Source organism: Macaca nemestrina, chromosome 11 (assembly GCF_043159975.1).
Source record: "Macaca nemestrina isolate mMacNem1 chromosome 11, mMacNem.hap1, whole genome shotgun sequence".
In the NCBI taxonomy this organism is placed as follows: Eukaryota; Metazoa; Chordata; class Mammalia; order Primates; family Cercopithecidae; genus Macaca; species Macaca nemestrina.
The window spans coordinates 120,908,593-120,922,491 of record NC_092135.1 but is presented as its reverse complement, the minus strand read 5'-3'; positions in this window follow the sequence as shown (position 1 = coordinate 120,922,491).

The following is a 13,899-nucleotide window of genomic DNA, read 5'->3' as shown; positions in this document are numbered from 1 at the left end:
GGTGAAACCCCGTCTCTACTAAAATACAAAAAAAATTAGCCGGGCGAGGTGGCGGGCACCTGTAGTCCCAGCTACTCGGGAGGCTGAGGCAGGAGAATGGCGTGAACCCGGGAGGCGGGGCTTGCAGTGAGCTGAGATCCGGCCACTGCACTCCAGCCTGGGCGACAGAGCGAGACTCCGTCTCAAAAAAAAAAAAAAATAAAAATAAAAATAAAAAAAAATAAAAATAAAAATGAAGGAAAATCCTGTTATATTAGTGGTGAAGAACGGACAGGAAGTGCATCCTTTCGTAAGACAAATTGTTAACAGTAATAACAACCTTTATAAAAAATACATCGTACGTGCCAGAAAGCTAAATATGCTGTATATAAAATCAGCCTTCATATAAAAGTCACTTGTACCCTGCTTAACTCCACGAGAGGTGGGGAAGTAGATAGGGGAGATGAAACCACCCCTAAAATGAAGTCACTGTTGTCACTTTTTACTTATTCATTCTATTTAATCCAAACTGCAGTATACCACAGGGTCTTAACAAAAAAAAAAAAAAAAAAGAACAATTCTTAGATTAGGGAAAATCAGCATGAATTTCTGCACTTATATCATTTATGTCACTTTGTCCAAAACATCTTTCTGACTGTGTTTGCCCCAAATGCCCTTAATTTGAGTTTTGCAAAATAACTTATGGTGAGATACTTATTCCAGACAAGGTTGACATGGAAATATATTAAATGAAAAAAGAACATTGCAAAAAAAAGTATATCTAATACATATGTTACTTTTAAAAGTATGATTTTTTATTATGCTTAGAAGAAAACTAGAAGAAAAATATCTACCCAACTCTTTTTTGTTTGTTTGTTTTGTTTTTTATTTTTTGTTTTTGAGACAGAGTCTTGCTCTGCCACCCAGGGTGGAGTGCAGTGGCACGACCTTGGCTCACTGCAACCTCTGCCTCCCAAGTTCAAGTGATTCTCCTGCCTCAGTTGCTTGAGCAGCTGGGATTACAGGCGCACACCACCACGCCTGGCTAATGTTTGTACTTTTAGTAGAGACAGGGTTTCACCATGTTGGCCAGGCTGGTCTCGAACTACTGACCTCAAGTGATCCACCCACTTTGGCTTCCCAAAGCGCTGGGATTGCAGGCATGAGCCACCATGCCTGGCCTATATCAAACTGTTAACAGTGATTGGGGAGTAAGAATATTTTAACTTTTTAATTTCACTTATCTGTAATTTTTTATAGTTAGAATAATATTTTTCTGTATTCTTAAGAAATGATAAAGTCCTTTTATTTTAGAAAACAGATCTAAAAATGGGAGTGAGAGAACTGATAGATATAGACATCCAATAAGTCAGAAGACAACTGGACTGAATCTTAGGTGTTTCCTCTGCTGTGGGCCAAGCTGTGTACCCTGAAAAATTCGTATGCCAAGCTACCTCAGAAGGTGACTATATTTAGGCTGGGCGCGGTGGCTCAAGCTTGTAATCCCAGCTACTCGGGAGGCTGAGGCAGGAGAATCGCTTAAACTCAGGAGGCGGAGGTTGCAGTGAGCTGAGATCGCACCACCGCACTCCAGCCTCGGTGACAGAGTGAGACTCCATCCCACCAAAAAAAAAAAAAAAAAAAAAAATTTGATAGTTGGTCAATTGTTAAAATAAAAACAAACAAAAAGCATCTGAGAGCTTTACTTAGTTCTTTATATTTCAAACAGTCAACATTCCATTGGAAATACTTAATTGTTTGATTAGGTAAAATAAAACAGGTTTTATGCAAAGATAATTTTTAAATACCAGTAACCCCAATTTTGTCATCTCAATTAATGTACTTATTCTATATTAACCATCTAGGGTTCTAGAAAAAACAGATTTTTAAAAAGAAATCACTTATGGCTTAAGGAAAAAATGTTTAAAATTAATTTTGGAGTGGCTGTGATTTTTTAAAATGCAACAAGAATGTAGGTCTAATTATGTATGTTTGATTGAACCTACAATAATGCCATATTTTCCTTGACATAGAGTAGTAATTTCTGTTTGTATTTTATGCATCTAATGGAATCCACTCTGAATTCCTTCTTTCAGGAATCCGCTCCATTAGGTGCATAAAATACAAACAGAAACTCTTCCTCTATATCATGCTCCATTTAGTCATTCATTCAGTCAGCCTCTGTTGAGTTTCTACTCAACACTTGGCCCTGAGGATGTAGTAGTGAGCAAAACTCTTCCAGGGTTCCCTGCTCTCTGAACTGTGGATTCTCTGGTCCAACTCTTTGTTCTGAAACTGGTAGAGACAAGGACCTGGAATCTCCTCCCTCCATGGGCCCAGCCACCCAGTGGGGGATAGGAAGGCAGGTGAGGGAATCCCTGCTTGGGCTTCCAGGGGCCAAGTGCTGCTTGTGGAAGAAGCTCTGCATTGGGGAGAGGGAGTCCTCAGTACTTTGCAACTGACTAGTCACTTAATTCCCGTTCATTTGAGTGCATGTAGGAAGTCCAAGGAGCAGTTTGGAAGGGGACAGAGACAAAAACCCTACAGTGACATCCACATGACCATCTTCTCTTTCTCTCTCTCTCTCTCTCTCTCTCTCTGTGAGACAGAGTCTTGCTCTGTTGCCCAGGCTGGAGTGCAGTGGCACGATCACAACTCACTGCAGCCTCAATCTCCTGGGCTCAAGAGGTCCCACCTCATCCTCCCAAGTAGCTGGGACTATAGGCACACACCACCACAACTGGCTAATTTTTGCATTTTTTGTAGAGATGGGGTTACACCATGTTGTCCAGGCTGCAGTAATGTCTTTAATGGTGTTTAACATCACTTCTGCTAAATCAATGGCTTTAAGATTGTTTCTTATACTCGCTTGTCTTCCCCTGAAGAGTTTATGTAGCACACAGCTTCCACAGGTGTTTAACATCACTTCTGCTAAATCAATGGCTTTAAGATTGTTTCTTATACTCGCTTGTCTTCCCCTGAAGAGTTTATGTAGCACACAGCTTCCACAGAGCAAGGATACAAGGAATGTTTGTCCGTATGTCTTGCCTTCTTTCAGGAAGAGAACAGTCACACATCATGATCCGCTGAGTGTGTGAGTGAAGCAGCAGAATCACGAAGACATTCCAGTCCTACTGGAGTTGACTGCCTGTGTGTGGAGTTGCCCTTTACCCCTCTACTCCTTTTCCATCACCTCCCCTTCCTATCCACAAGTCTCACCATGAAAACAGTGCAGAGGCAAATTTCCAGACCGGATGCATCCAAACCAGCTTCTCTGTACCCTTATAGATGTGCCAGTTAGGAAACTATTCCCTGTTTCTCCTTAAACAAACTCCTTAACCCTTCCTTGAGCAATGAAAACAACTGATTTCTCTCAGTCGACACCATAAAAACCTTCAGAAAGTAATTACAAAATTGCGTGTAGGTAACAACCTATAAGACCTATAAGAAATGTTCTCTTTGTGTTAAGAACTCCGTCTGTTTGGTATAGCGATATGATTTCTAAAATCACATTTGCAACGTCAGCAATGAAACAAAGGAACATCTTAATAAATTAAGCCTAAAATAACTTCGTTATAGCAGAATGTTATCTGAATTTGGAAATGGGAAATCCTGAAGTATAGGGCAGAGAAGAATTTTTCTAGGAACAGCAATTTGCCAACAACTTCAGGAGGGAACTAAACTCAAAGATATGTTGTCAATGTGCAGAGTGTTCAAGTCTAGAACTTGGTAAAATGGCTCCCTAGGTACTGGCTACAGTTGAATGTGAACCTAGAATGAACGCCAGCAGGTTTCGTCAGGCCACGGGGCCCATCCTACCTGACACCCAAATCTCACCTCACACTGAGGTTCCTGGGAATGGGGTGGAGGCCAGAAACACTTGTGCCTCTCTAAGAGCTTCCCACTGCAACCAAGTGGCTTCCTGCTGAAGTATTCTCCAATCCAGTGGTAGGTCAGTTCTGAAAGAAACTGACTTGTCATGTTAAGGGGCATGCTGGTTCAAACAGCTACACCTGGGCTGCGCCTCCACCTTCGGAGCTGCAGATGCCTAGCCATACCTACACCTTCAGAACTGCGGACACCTGGGCCACACCTACACCTTTACAGCTGCATGCTTATCTCAAAGCTTCCCATAACCCAGGAAAATAAACCAGAGGCAGGTAAAAGACTGGATCACCTGTCAACACACTTGGGTCATATCTCAGTGCATTAACTAACGGGTATTTTCTGGGCAGTAGATAAGCTTGGATTTTAGTATACCAATCCACTGCATTCCTTAAATATTGTCTAGAAAATTGGAAAAATAAGACTGGGTGCGGTGGCTCATGCCTATAATATCAGCACTTTGGGAGGCCGAGGAGGGTGGATCACTAAAGATCAGGAATTTGAGATGAGCTTGGCCAATATGGTAAACCCTTGTCTCTACCAAAAATACAAAAATTAGCCCGGTGTGGTGGCACATGCCTGTAGTCACAGCTACTTGGGAGGATGAGGCAGAAGAATCCCTTGAACCTGGAAGGCAGAGGTTACAGTGAACCAAGATTACGCCACTGCACTCCAGCCTGGGTGACAGAGCGAGACTCCATCTCAAAAAAAGAAAAAGAAAATTAGAATAATAAAAAAGAAAAGGAGGAATTATTTTTCTGAGTGCCACTCAGAAATAGGAAGTCGATTGTGTTTTAGTCATTGGAGTTAAAATAAGTCATTAATCATCCTCTTCCCCTGTCTTTTAAGAATCATCATTACGGTCATGTGTCACTTAATGAGGATGCATTCTGAGAAATGTGTCATTAGGCAATTTCGTTGTTATTTGAATGTCATAGACGTACTCACACAAACCTAGATAGCATAGCCTACTACACACTTAGGCTGTATAGTACAGCCTGTTGCTCCTAAGCTATAAATTCTGTGTAACATGTGACTGTACTGAATACAGTGGGCAATTGAAACACAATGGTAAGTGCTTGTGTATCTAAACATAGAAAAGGTACAGTAAAAATACAACATAAATTTTTTTTTAATGGCACCCCTATTTAGGTCAGCTCCATTATAATCTTATGGGACCACATTGTATACACATGAGGTTCATCTTTGAGCAAAACATCATGATTTGACACACAATTTACTTTAAAGCAAGTACATGATATAGCAATAGGCAGAAACTTGGTCATTGAATGGCTAGAGTTTTTCTAAAAAAAAAATAATAAAAAAAAAATACAAGGCCAAGACCTGGCTTTTAAATTTTTCAAATAATTTCTTTCAAAAACAATAATAGGACAATTCTTTGCCAAAGGCAGGTGGCATCGAGTTCAAAAGGAATAAAGACTTCATAGCTATGCCCCCTAGAGTCAAAGAAGACAAGCTGCAGGAAAGATTGTTTTGGGGGAGGAGGAAGTTTGGGGGAAAGATAGTGACCCTTTTACATTTATTATGGCAGCATTATCTTGAGCAAATAAATGTCATCTGCATTTATTTGCTGAGGGTTCAGAGACCCTGGCGGCAGTCACAGAAATCTGTCCTAACGAGATTAAATGTTCTTAAAAATAATTTCTCAAGTGTCGATACTTGTTGGTCTTCCCCTTAACATTAGGTGTAGGTTCTGCTTGTCGGGCTCCTGTTTTTCATCTCTGTACAGTAGTAAAAAAATTCCAAAATTTCTTTGTCACATGAAGAGCAGATTTCAAAAGCTGCAGGTCATCTGAAGTGTTTTAGGTGCAGCAGGGGAGGCTCCCTGGGGCCTGATGATTGGGTATTGTGGGAGCAGCTCATCGTCTCTCTGGCTCAGCAGGCTCACACCACTGCCCATCAGTGCCCAGGATGACAATTCACTGCCAAGAGCCCAGGGCTCCCTCCTGGGAACGGTCAGCTCCCGGAGGCCTGGGTCTGTGACTTCGACAGCCGGACATTCACATCCAGTACAGTGTTTACAACAGAGATAGCGCTCAGTAAATATTTGTTGAGTGATGAACAAATGTATGCATGTCAGCTCTTGGGCAGCAGCCTGGAATCGCTTCTGAGATTTTTGGTTCAGGATCTATACTGACTTTTCCAGGACGTCCTTTGATCGCTGGGTGTTGACCTCTGCAGTGCAAATGTGGAAAATCAGTCCCTCCTCAGAGCAATTCTCAGGCATGAGGATGTACAGCAGGTCCCTACGAGGAAGTTTTGGCTGTGAACATCATTGCCTTTCTGTTCCTGGGAGTGGCCACAGTTCCAAGAAGCATCTCAGGCAGTTTTCCAACATGGTGAAACTGATGTCTTCACTGTCATGTCATTTATGGTGCAAAAAAAAAAAAAAAAAAAGTAGCCCAGGACATCACCCTGGGACTGAGACCTTTGGAGCCACAGAGGGATATTTTCTGGAGACAGAAAGGCTCTCTAGAGTCATTGTCAAAAGGCAGTTTGTTATTACAAGTTCTTGTCAAGGACTACCTAGAATTTGTACATTATACATAACCCAGAGAAGAAAACACAACATCCAGTATGTATCAAACAAAGGGCAGCTAAAAACTGGCTTTTCATTGGTCAGAGTGCTAAGCATCCTGTGGATTGATCCTCAGAACAAAGTTCTGCTTGTACTGCAAATATTTACTCTAGTAACAATGAATACAGCAGGATATAGGGCTGTAGAATAGTTTGCACAGTGGAACTTTTTTTTTAAGAAGTGGGGCATGTCCAGGTAAAGTTTGAATACGACAGCAGATTTTCCAGTCACACAGTATTTCCCTTTCCCTCTGGACAAGGTGACATTTGGAGGCAAGTGTGGTAAAATTTGGGATAGGCAAGGTTGCCTTTTAATCTTTAATGAAGGTGCCTTGAAAACGTCCTAATTATGGTTGCTTGTAGGTATCACTGACTGACAGGTTTGTAGAATGTCCCACAGATATACTCTGCCCCTGACAGTCCAGGAGACAGGGATGTTCCTAAGCCCAAAATATCGAGTACAAGCTGCTCTTTGGATATGTGCTAACACAATCCTAAAACAGAGGGAAAAAGGAAAAGAAGAAAAGGGGGAATGTGGAAGCAAGAAAAAACAAAATTAGCTGGCGTGGTGACATGTGCCTGTAATCCCAGCTACTTGGGAGACGGAGGCCGAGAATCGCTTGAATCTGGGAGGCAGAGGTTGCGGTGAGGGGAGATTGCGCCACTGCACTCCAGCCTGGGCGACAAAGTGAGACTGTGTCTCAAAAAACAGAAACAAACAAACACACAAAACATGAGCAAGAGAGAGAAAGAATGATGAGCACTTAGAATAGGAAGAGAAGTTCATTGGGGAGGGGAGTAAAGGCCTATGGAGGAAAGTGTCAGCAGCTGAGGTCGAAGTAGCACAAAAAAAGAATTTGGCAGGGAAAGAGGGCACTCAGACAGTATTGTGTTTGGTGTTTGGGTACTTTGTAATGGAAAAGCAGGCTGTAGCCTGACCCCCAAGATCCGGTCAGGCTAGGGAACAAAGGCAGCATGTAACAGGTATGGTGAGTCAGCACAAACCCAAATCTAGATTGACAGTAGAGGTCAAATTCATGGAAGAAGGCAAATGACTCCAAAGACCCAGATATGTCTTCCAGAAAAAGACAGCTTGGCCCAATGCAAAGACCCAGATACAGAAACACTGCAATAGTGTCCAACGTGAGCCAGCATGGACAGCAAAGTCGATCCCCTGCTACCAAGGTCTGGGTCTATTCAGAGAGAAGACAGTGGCCAAACTGACTTGATCCCAAACCAGCCTCTGCCATGGCAGGCACATTCACTGAGTTGTGAATATGATGGAAAACACTCAAAGACTCCCCCAAAGTAGAGAAATACGGGGATCTCCAGCAGATAGTTCCTGGCAAGGTAGCAGAGAGGCAAAATAATGTTGAATAAGACAGACGTGTCCCTGTGCCACCATACGCCAGCTGTGTGGGCTTGTCCAGTTCCCTCCTCCTCTCCAATCCTCTCCTTCTTTACCTGAAAAATGTGACTATTTGGGGGCTCATCTTTGGCCAGCAGGCACTGGAACAACAGCCACCCTGCTTGTTTATAGCTGGTGTGCATTCTGACTAGTCAGTGCTCAAACATCCCACTTGTTAAATGTTTCTAGTTTCAATCACTCTGGTGATAATAACGTCCACTTCATGGAGTTCTTTTGAGGACTCTAAGTAATATGCATAAAGCGTGCTGCACATTGCCTGACACTTAAATAGTAGCCATTATTCTTTTATTAAAATAGTTATCAGTGTTGCTAACTGTTGTGAACTAAATTGTGTCCTTCCCCCACCCCCTGTCAAATTCACTGAAGCCCTAACCCCTGATGTGACTATACAGGTGCTCCCAATTTTTAGATGTGGTTATGCTCTGATAAAACTATTGTAAGTTGAAAATGTTGTAAGTCAAAAAGGCATTTCATACACCTGACCTACTGCACGTCATAGCTTAGCCTAACCAGTCTTAAAGGTGCTCAGGATACTTTCATGATCCTACTGTTGGGTGAATCATCTAACACAAAGCTTATTTTATAATAGTGTTGAATATCTCATGCAATGTATTAAATACTGTCCTGAAGGTGAAAAACAGAATAGGTGTATGGGCACTCGAAGTATAGTCTCTATTGAATTTGGATCTTTCCCACCACATGAGGTCAAAAAATCATAAGTTGAACATTGTAAGTTGGAGACCTTCTGTGTCTGGAGATAGAGTCTTAAGGAGGTAATTAAAGTTAAATAAGGTCACAAGAGTCAGGCTCTGATCTGATAGAATTAGTGTCCTTATAAGAAGAGCCCGCAGTGAGCTCTCTCTCTATCCTCTCGTGCACACAGGAAATGCCAAGTCTGTGTGAGGATAGGATGAAAAGGCAGCAGTATGCAAGCCAGGAGGAGAGGCCTCACCAGAAACCAACCCTGCTGCCACCTTGATCTTGAACTTCTGGCCTCCAGACCTGTGAGAAAATAAATCTGTTGTTTAAGACACTCAGTCTATGGTATTTTCTCATAGCAGCCAGAGCTGACTAAAACACTGATTGCTTTACATTTGTAGACAAAGGAACTTGTAGGTGCTGCTGGCAAAATAATTGACTTCTTTGTGTCCCATAATTTAGACTTGGAAATACTCTGAATAAGATTTTATTTTATTCCGCCTCACTTAAGCAGAGATGGAGTGTGTCTTCTGACCCATGGATAAAAGGCAGGACAATCCCATAAAGAATTCTGCAGGGATCAGAATATTTAGGAGGGAGCCTCGTGACCTTACGTAATCCACATCATGACCTCGCCTTTCTCCTTGGGGACAACAGGATGGTCTGTCAACGGGTTTCAAATCTTGTTTTGTTTCTGTGGAGCTCAGAATAACGTGTCAGAATATACTAATGTACATTAGGTTGGTGCAAAAGTAATTGTGGTTTTTGCAATTACTTTTAATGGCAAAAACCACAATTACTTTTGCACAACCCGATAACATATCTCTGGAAGTAGACACAAGAAACTGGCAATAAACTGTCTTCAGAGGGAGAATTAAGGATAAACATGGCCTTTTTTTTTTTTTTACAATGTTTCTGCACTATATACTTTAAGGGAAGTATTTCTTCATTTTAAAAAATAGTGGTTTACAGTATTTCTTTTTATACCTCTTGAATTTTGAGCATGCTCAGACATAACATTTTACTGAAGGAGGAGGAGAAGGAGGGTAGAGCATCTTCATTTTGGAAATAAAGAGAAAAGGATGGCTTCCAGAAAGTGACATAGCAATTTTTATCACGGATTTGGATTTTGGGATTCTTAACCACTAGCAGGAAATCTTGTTTTTGGAAGAGCAATAGATTTAAAAGGAAGAGAATCGCAGTTACCTCTCTGGACCATGGGTGACCTGCTGTCCTACCCCACAAATCTCCACTGTCCTCCTAATCCTTCAAACGTCCTCATGCCATCTTCATTGACTTGATGTGTTCTGTCGAAATACTCATTTCTTTTTTGCATTTGCATGTCTCTGGGGAGCCTTGTGCTGAATCCACACATTCTTTGCTCTAAGACAGACAGATCTGGACTGGAAAGGCGAGGAGAGACTGTGACTAGCCGGAAGAATCCCCCAGTCAAAGCCAAGGTCCGGCTTTCCAGTTATTGATTGGTGTGCTGTGAGAGGCCAGTGGGTTAGTCTGCGGGGAAGGAGCAAGAGCTTAGAAACTCCTCTTTTCAGACTAACTTCGGATGGTGTTTGGCCTCAATCCTAATACTTGTCAGACAGGGCCTGTGATGAATTAAATGAATGCCCAAGGAAGCCGTGAACATTAGGAAATAGTGTTTACTCCGCTGCAACTGTTAAAGACTTGGCAAATGTTTCCGCGGACGCACAGTTGGGAGCACACAGTGTCCAGGCTCCGTGTCCCTGTCAGTGGCAGTGGTTTTGTTCTGTACAGTTCAGCCTGAATGAGGCAACCGGCTAAGGTACCGAGTGTCCTACTTACAATGAGGAAGGAAGGGCTTGGGCCTGAACAAAGACGGAGGGTGGCCCCCACCAAGGGCTGGCTGTGTTTGTCTCCTTTCCCTTCAAATCCTGTCCCTGAGTAGAAATATTCATGAGGAAATTCCTCATCTCTGTTTTTGTCTTTAACATATTAAAATAGAAGTATGGACGAGGAACAAAAAAGCAACATACTTTCAAATACCACTTGTAAGGAAATACTTCTGAAGTTAATTTCAGGGGCATTTTTTTTTTAGTGGGAAAATATGACCTTTCAGTTTTACCAAATGGAAGATAGGATGAAGCTAGAATTCTCTAAGACTGACTTTGAAATTAAAATACGGTGAACTTCATTAATTTGGAATAAATTGTGCTAATTTAAATTCTTTAAAAAACCATCAGATTAGAAATGTTAAAGAAATACAGTTTGGGGTTTTTTGCTTTTGAATATATCCAGGGATAGTAAGTAAAGATTTTCTTTCTTCTTCTTCACATGACTAGATACATGAGAGTAGATTATTTGTAAGTAAAGTTGTTCCTTTAAAGTTCTAAAACATTTGTTTTCCAGATGATTTGAGCGAGCTCAAAAAATATAGCTTCCTTATATTCCTATTAAATGGTTTGATTTTCCTCGAGACCCCCCCCCCCCCATTGGGGACATTTACGTGGGGGAGGCTGGAGGTGGGGATGGAGTGTATTTATTCACTGCCACAGTGAACTACCACACACTGGGAGGTTTGAACAACAGATGCTTATTTTCTCACAGTTCTGGATGCTGGAAGTCCAAGGTCAACGTATCAACAGGTCTGGTTTCTCCTGAGACCTCTCACCTTGACTTGCACGTGGCTGCCTTCTCGCTACGTCCCCACACGATCTCTCCTCTGCATCCACACGTCCCTGCTATTTCTTTGTGTGGCCGAATTTCCTCTTCTCATAAAGACACCAGTCAGATTGGATAAAAGCCCACCCTAAAGACCTCATGGTCACATAATCTTTAAGAGAACGTCTTTAAGGGCCATGTCTTTAAAGGCCCTATCTCTAAATATAGTTGCATTCTTTTTTTTTCTCAGATGGAGCCGCACTCCGTCTCCCAGCCTGGAGTACAATGGTGCCATCTCGGCTCACTGCAGCCTCCACCTCCTGAGTTCAAGTGATTCTCCTACCTCAGCCTCCCGAGTAGTTGGGATTACAGGCATGCGCCACCACACCGGGCTAATTTCTGTATTTTTAGTGGAGACGGAGTTTCGCCATGTTGACCAGACTAGTCTCAAACTCCTGACCTCAGGTGATCCTCCCACCTCGGCCTCCTGAAGTGCTGGGATTACAGGCATGAGCCACCATGCCTGGCCTAAATATAGTCACCTTCTGAGGTAGCTTGGCATATGGATTTTTCAGGGGACACATCTGGGGCCACAGCAGAGGAAACACCTAAGATTCAGACCCCTTTATTCCAATTCCATTATTTAAACAGTTCCTTTAGACAAATGCTGGGTCTCTTGAGGTCTTTTCCTCTTCTCCTTCTGCCCGCTCCTTTCCAACATGGCCTCTGGGGTTACTGGGGTATATGTGGTTTATAGCAGGGGTCCCCAACCCCTGGGCCTTGGACAAGACTGGTCCATGGCCTGTTAGGAACTGGGCTGCACAGCGGAAGATGAGTGATGGGCAAGTGAGCATTACCTCCTGAGCTCTGGTCCTGTCAGATCAGTGCCAGCACTAGATTCTCATGGGAGGCCAACACCATTGTGAACTGTGTACCTGAGAGATCTAGGTTGCGCGCTCCTTATGAGAGTCTAATGCCTGATGAACTGAGGTGGAGCAAGTTTCATCCCGAAGCTGTTCCCCTGCCACCGTCTGTGGAAAAATTGTTTTCCACGAAACCAGTCCCTGTTGCCTAAAAGCTGGGGACCACTGGTTTACAGGACCCTGGGGTGGATGACAGCCCCTGCTTGTCTGCTGGATCCACACTGATCTCCACAGAGGGACTGGTCTCCTTCCTGGTCTGCTTGAGAGCTGAGATGTTCCTGACCCATGGCTTTCAGTAAGATCCGCTGGTTTCTCTAGCTGGTGGTTTCAGCACCTGTGGTGCTGGTATCCCTGGTCTTGGGATGCCCATCTGCCAACCCAGGCCCCTGCTGGTCCACTGCACACTCAGAACGGCCACGCCCTCCCTTCCAGGCATAGGAGGAGGTCTCATTCCTGTGTGTGTCAGGTTTTGGGGAGGAGGACCACTGCTTCAGGCTTACCTAGCCCCTGGCTTCTCACGGCACCTGCCCACCATTATCTCATGCTGAGTTACACAGTCCCAACTTACAAACCTATAGCTTCAGTTCTCCTGAGGGCCCAAGATGCTCTGGCTTCCCCAAATCTAGCTAAGTCCTTCTCTCTTTCTTTCTCCTGCCACTCAACACACACAAACACACACACACACACACACACACACACACACACACACACACACACACACACACACACACACAGTGGCCCCCAGGCAGCAGCAGGTAGCAATCTTTGTTTAAACTTCTCTGCTTTTCCTTTTGCTCTCTTCTTCTACTTGCCAGATGTGGGTTTCAGTTTCCCTTCATCATATCCTCCTAGCCCTGAAAAGTGAAAAACAATGACATACTGGTTTTTAAAGTTTTAAAAAGTGAAAAGACTTATTTTTTATTTTTAAGAAAGAAACTCCATTGTCCAGGCTTAGTTCTTGATACATAACTTTAGTAACTAAGTTAGTAATCCTTGCTCTCACTCCTACATGCTCTCTCGAGTCTGACAGTCAAGCCAATGGTGTTGTTGCATTTGATCCAGGTTTTTAAGTTTGATTCAAATCTGAGACGTAACTGAGTTGCTCTACTGAATATGTGCCTTTTACCTAAAGTCTTGAAATGTCCTGTTTCAGTGGGTGAGAAGCCCACAGGGAAATAAAGTTTCTAGGAGATGAATTCATACTTCACAAGAGTGTCTTCCTTTCATTCATTTGTGAAGTTCATGTGTATATCCCAATTGGAACAGGATTCTGAGCTCTGACTGGTGCCTTTACCATTGCATCCCTGCTTTAAAATATTCCAGTGATGCGACCTTTGACAGGTTACTTAAACTTTCGAAGCCTAATCTTCATTTGTAACATAAAGAAAATAATACCATACCAATAAAATTATTGTGAAGATTATATAAAATAATCTTTGTAAGTCCCAGATACCTTGTCAGTATTCTATAAATATGAATAATTATTATGGAAAACAGCTACTCCGCTGAACATGGTGGCTCATGCCTGTAATCCCAACACTTTAGGAGGCCGAGGCCAGAGGATTACTTGAGCCCATTATATGCCTGGGCAACATAATGAGAACCTGTCTCTACAAATTTTGTTTTTTTATGAATTAGCCAGGCATGTGGTTCTTGCCCGTGGTCTCAGCTACTTGGGAGGCTGAGGGTGATGTGGGAGGATCTCTTGAGCCCAGGAGGTCAAAGCCGCAGTGAGCTGTGATTGTGCCA